The 6008-nt window shown below is 48.9% G+C and overlaps 1 protein-coding gene across 3 annotated transcripts in view; it reads left to right on the top strand.

The window, feature by feature from the left end:
- Positions 1-219: 219 nt before the first annotated feature.
- Positions 220-6008, top strand: part of LOC141111247 (uncharacterized) — a 59838-nt gene continuing 54049 nt past the window's right edge. For all 3 annotated transcript variants that reach the window (XM_073603388.1, XM_073603390.1, XM_073603387.1), the window contains exon 1: positions 220-377. The gene's annotated coding sequence lies outside the window, so the exon portion shown is untranslated. The remainder of the gene's footprint in view (positions 378-6008) is intronic.

Genomic DNA, 6008 nt, shown 5'->3' with positions numbered 1-6008 from the left:
AGAACGAGGCTTGAATATCAGGAAGTGTATATTTCTAGAACGAGGCTTGAATATCAGGAAGTGAATATTTCCAGAATGAGGCTTGGATATCAGGAAGTGTATATTTCAGAATGAGGCTTGGATATCAGCAAGTGTATATTTCTAGAACGAGGCTTGGATATCAGGAAGTGTATGTTTCTAGAATGAGGCTTGGATATCAGGAAGTGTATATTTCTAGAACAAGGCTTGGATATCAGGAAGTGGATATTTCAGAATGAGGCTTGGATATCAGGAGATATAATTCTCCAGAATGAGGCCTTTGAGCAGGCAATGAGCCCCCCAATGGAGTGTTTTGCAGTTGCAGTGACTGCAGGAAAGGAACTTGGCAACCTTTGGAGGTACTGTGAATGTTTTTATTGATATTACAGAGAGCTGACCAGAGGCTGTTTGTTTTTGTGAGGTTAGCACTGGTGAGCTGGAGTGACATGAGACCGGGGCAGCAATGTAATTACTAAATCACACTGGTGTGATACGGGAACCCTGCGAATCCACTGCGGGTTTCCACATCGCACCCGACTCGCAAGGCAGTCTGCACTGCTATATGCGAACTGCTGGGAGTGTCAATACCATGTTAATGACACCCCCAATTTTAGCTTGCATGTCGTACTGCGAACTGACAGTGTGGACATGAATCGGAGAACACTCATGGGATCCGATTCTGGTGCGGACCAAAAAAAGGGTCCTGTGTGAGTTTGGTCCAAATGCGATGCGAATTCAGCCATACTATCTGTATGGCTGAAATTGCATGGACATTACATGTGATTTGCACTGCCTAGTGGGATCTGGCTGCTTTCTCCCCATCAAGTATGGCAAGTATGTGTGTATTGCGCCTTTTTTTTTTTTTTGTTCATTAACCACTTCCGGCCCACCCACCGCACATATACTGCAGCAGGGTGGACCGGCTGCGTGAGCTGACGTACCTGTACATCCGTTCGTGCATCACAGCGGGGAAGAGAAGCAGAACCATTCTGAGAGAGAGAGAGAGAGACTCTCCCTGTCTGTCTTTTCCCCTAACAGTTAGAAACCCCTCCCTAGGGAACACAGTTAACCCCTAGTGTTAACACCTTCCTTGCCAGTGCCATTTATGCAGCGATCAGTGCTTTTTTATAGCACTGGTCATCAAAAAAGTGTCACTTGGGGTCAGATTTGTCCGCCGCAATGTCGCAGTCCTGCTTAAAATTGAAGATCGCCACCATTACCAGTAAAAACAATAAAAAAAAAAAAAAAAAAAAAAAAATTAAAAGTCCCTAAATCTTTCCCCTATTTTGTAGATGCTATAACTTTTGTGCAAACCAATATACGCTTTGTGCAATGTAGCAGAATACATATTGGCCTATATGAATGAATTAAAAAAAATAAAAGTGTGTGTGTGTGTGTATGTATATATATTAGGGCTGCTGAAATTAATCGATGCATCGCGATTCGGGTGTCCCCGATGCGGCATCGATGCATGCGACCCGAATAATCGATTTCTGGCCCGCCCCCTCCCGGGAGAGCGCTCCGTGCGTAAAGCTGTTATTAGTGTGTGTGTGTATATGTGAGAGGAGGGAGGCGCGGCCGAGAGTCACATGACCGGAATATACACACACACACACACACACTAATAACAGCTTTACGCACGGAGCGCTGTCCCGGGAGAATTCACTGCTGACCTCAGGAGAGATACGATGGAAAGAATGTGGTAGTCATGCCAAGTATCGACAACTGGCGGCTGGAATGGAGATCGGGGGGAGATGGTGAGCAGGCAGATCGCCCTGCTCATTACAGGCTTACACAAGTCCATATCATAAATTGTCTTCTATGTGCCTTCATCACACCACAACTCTGCATTATTGTCCGCAGTCTGTGCCCATCTCCTGTGCCATGTCCACCGCAGTCTTTGCCCATCTCCTGTGCCATGTCCGCCGCAGTCTTTGCCCATCTCCTGTGCCATGTCCGCCGCAGTCTGTGACCATCTCCTGTGCCATGTCCGCCGCAGTCTGTGACCATCTCCTGTGCCATGTCCGCCGCAGTCTGTGACCATCTCCTGTGCCATGTCCGCCGCAGTCTGTGACCATCTCCTGTGCCATGTCCGCCGCAGTCTGTGACCATCTCCTGTGCCATGTCCGCCGCAGTCTGTGACCATCTCCTGTGCCATGTCCGCCGCAGTCTGTGACCATCTCCTGTGCCATGTCCGCCGCAGTCTGTGACCATCTCCTGTGCCATGTCCGCCGCAGTCTGTGACCATCTCCTGTGCCATGTCCGCCGCAGTCTGTGACCATCTCCTGTGCCATGTCCGCCGCAGTCTGTGACCATCTCCTGTGCCATGTCCGCCGCAGTCTGTGACCATCTCCTGTGCCATGTCCGCCGCAGTCTGTGACCATCTCCTGTGCCATGTCCGCCGCAGTCTGTGACCATCTCCTGTGCCATGTCCGCCGCAGTCTGTGACCATCTCCTGTGCCATGTCCGCCGCAGTCTGTGACCATCTCCTGTGCCATGTCCGCCGCAGTCTGTGACCATCTCCTGTGCCATGTCCGCCGCAGTCTGTGACCATCTCCTGTGCCATGTCCGCCGCAGTCTGTGACCATCTCCTGTGCCATGTCTCCCGCAGCCTGTGACCATCTCCTGTGCCATGTCTCCCGCAGCCTGTGACCATCTCCTGTGCCATGTCTCCCGCAGCCTGTGACCATCTCCTGTGCCATGTCTCCCGCAGCCTGTGACCATCTCCTGTGCCATGTCTCCCGCAGCCTGTGACCATCTCCTGTGCCATGTCTCCCGCAGCCTGTGACCATCTCCTGTGCCATGTCTCCCGCAGCCTGTGACCATCTCCTGTGCCATGTCTGCCGCAGTCTGTGCCCATCTCCTGTATTATGTCTGCAGTCTCTGATCATCTCCTGTAGCATGTCTGCAGTCTCTGATCATCTCCTGTAGCATGTCTGCAGTCTCTGATCATCTCCTGTAGCATGTCTGCAGTCTCTGACCATCTCCTGTAGCATGTCTGCAGTCTCTGACCATCTCCTGTAGCATGTCTGCAGTCTCTGACCATCTCCTGTAGCATGTCTGCAGTCTCTGACCATCTCCTGTAGCATGTCTGCAGTCTCTGACCATCTCCTGTAGCATGTCTGCAGTCTCTGACCATCTCCTGTAGCATGTCTGCAGTCTCTGACCATCTCCTGTAGCATGTCTGCAGTCTCTGACCATCTCCTGTAGCATGTCTGCAGTCTCTGACCATCTCCTGTAGCATGTCTGCAGTCTCTGACCATCTCCTGTAGCATGTCTGCAGTCTCTGACCATCTCCTGTAGCATGTCTGCAGTCTCTGACCATCTCCTGTAGCATGTCTGCAGTCTCTGACCATCTCCTGTAGCATGTCTGCAGTCTCTGACCATCTCCTGTAGCATGTCTGCAGTCTCTGACCATCTCCTGTAGCATGTCTGCAGTCTCTGACCATCTCCTGTAGCATGTCTGCAGTCTCTGACCATCTCCTGTAGCATGTCTGCAGTCTCTGACCATCTCCTGTAGCATGTCTGCAGTCTCTGACCATCTCCTGTAGCATGTCTGCAGTCTCTGACCATCTCCTGTAGCATGTCTGCAGTCTCTGACCATCTCCTGTAGCATGTCTGCAGTCTCTGACCATCTCCTGTAGCATGTCTGCAGTCTCTGACCATCTCCTGTAGCATGTCTGCAGTCTCTGACCATCTCCTGTAGCATGTCTGCAGTCTCTGACCATCTCCTGTAGCATGTCTGCAGTCTCTGACCATCTCCTGTAGCATGTCTGCAGTCTCTGACCATCTCCTGTAGCATGTCTGCAGTCTCTGACCATCTCCTGTAGCATGTCTGCAGTCTCTGACCATCTCCTGTAGCATGTCTGCAGTCTCTGACCATCTCCTGTAGCATGTCTGCAGTCTCTGACCATCTCCTGTAGCATGTCTGCAGTCTCTGACCATCTCCTGTAGCATGTCTGCAGTCTCTGACCATCTCCTGTAGCATGTCTGCAGTCTCTGACCATCTCCTGTAGCATGTCTGCAGTCTCTGACCATCTCCTGTAGCATGTCTGCAGTCTCTGACCATCTCCTGTAGCATGTCTGCAGTCTCTGACCATCTCCTGTAGCATGTCTGCAGTCTCTGACCATCTCCTGTAGCATGTCTGCAGTCTCTGACCATCTCCTGTAGCATGTCTGCAGTCTCTGACCATCTCCTGTAGCATGTCTGCAGTCTCTGACCATCTCCTGTAGCATGTCTGCAGTCTCTGACCATCTCCTGTAGCATGTCTGCAGTCTCTGACCATCTCCTGTAGCATGTCTGCAGTCTCTGACCATCTCCTGTAGCATGTCTGCAGTCTCTGACCATCTCCTGTAGCATGTCTGCAGTCTCTGACCATCTCCTGTAGCATGTCTGCAGTCTCTGACCATCTCCTGTAGCATGTCTGCAGTCTCTGACCATCTCCTGTAGCATGTCCGCAGTCTCTGACCATCTCCTTTAGTATTTTGGAAGAGAGCCTGGAGCTCCTCTGCTGTCTCTTTTTTTCTTAAGAACAGATAGAATAAAAAAAAAATGGAGTCCTCCTGACTACTTGAATTTTTTTTGATGAAAACCATGAGAACTTGCGGACTTGCGCTGTAATCGTGATGCTTCGCGGAATCGAATCGTGAGGCCAGTGAAGATGCGCAGTATATATATATATATATATATATATATATATATATATATATATATATAATATATTATATTATATTATATTATTATTATTATTAAGAAGGTATAAAATATTTTTTCTTCAAAAATTGTTGGTATTTTTTTGTTTAGAGCGCAAAAAATTAAAAACCGCAGAGGTGATCAAATACCACCAAAAGAAAGCTTTATTTGTGGGGAGAAAAAAGGACATCAATTTTATTTGGGTACCACAGCGCAATTGTCAGTTAAAGCGACGCAGTGCCGTATCACAAAAAACAGCCCGATCATTAAGGGGGAAAATTCTTTGGGGCTGAAGCGGTTAAAGTGATTGTATTGTCCACTTTGGTGACTTTTACCTACGGGTAAGCCTATAATAAGGCTTACCTGTAGGTAAAAAGAATATCTCCTAAACCTACACGGTTTACTGCCGCTTTAATTGTTTTACACCTTTTATATATATTTAGATGTTTCACATTGAAAAAATATAATCTTAAAAAAAAAAAAAAACAATACATTTATTTAATTTGTAAAATGACTTTTTCCATGCTTTCTACCATTGCCGACAGCTGAAGTGTAAAGAGTTGCGGTAGGTATCGGTAAATGGTATTGGCGAGTACTAAAAAACAAAAAGACCCTAATATAACGTGAGCCCACGTTCACATTGTGCCGATCTGGCATGCGATTTCATATGCCAAATCGGCGGCTATTGCCGGTGTTCTGCCGAGAAAGGTCCCCCGTCGGATAGTGTCCACCCTGTACTGCGCAGGCGCATCGCTTGTGCAGTACGGAGGACAAAGGAGATGCCGAAAGTCTCCGAACATGAACAAGCTGTTCATGAGCTGTACACGGCGCCTGCGCAATTAAGATTACATTGTGCCACACGCTCCCGATGCTCGTGCAACTCTGCAAGGGAAGGGTGTAGGGGTGGATGCATACAGAAGAGGCCGCATGATGGGCAGAGCTGCAAAACCCACCCTTCAGTTGTGTAAACACACCCCGCAAAGATCCGCCCATTTGAGAAATCCACCCCCACGAGCATCGAGAGTGTGTGGCACAATCTACTCTTAATTGCGCAGGCGCCGTGTAGAGCTCATGAACAGCTGTTCATGTTCAGAGACTTTCAGCGTCTCCTTTGTACTGTGCAAGCGCTGCGCCTGCACAGTACAGGGCGGACACTATCCGATGGGGGACATTTCTCAAAAGGACACCGGCAATAGCACCTTCCGAAATGGAGCGGCGCCACACAGATTCCCAAAAGTAGCTCCTGGCGACTTCGAGGGCGATTTGAATAGACTTCTGTGCATTAACTCGCTAATGG

This window comes from Aquarana catesbeiana, linkage group LG10 (genome assembly GCF_042186555.1).
Source record: "Aquarana catesbeiana isolate 2022-GZ linkage group LG10, ASM4218655v1, whole genome shotgun sequence".
NCBI lineage: Eukaryota > Metazoa > Chordata > Amphibia > Anura > Ranidae > Aquarana > Aquarana catesbeiana.
Note: the sequence above shows the minus strand (reverse complement) of the source record. Positions and strands in the feature narration are given on the sequence as shown.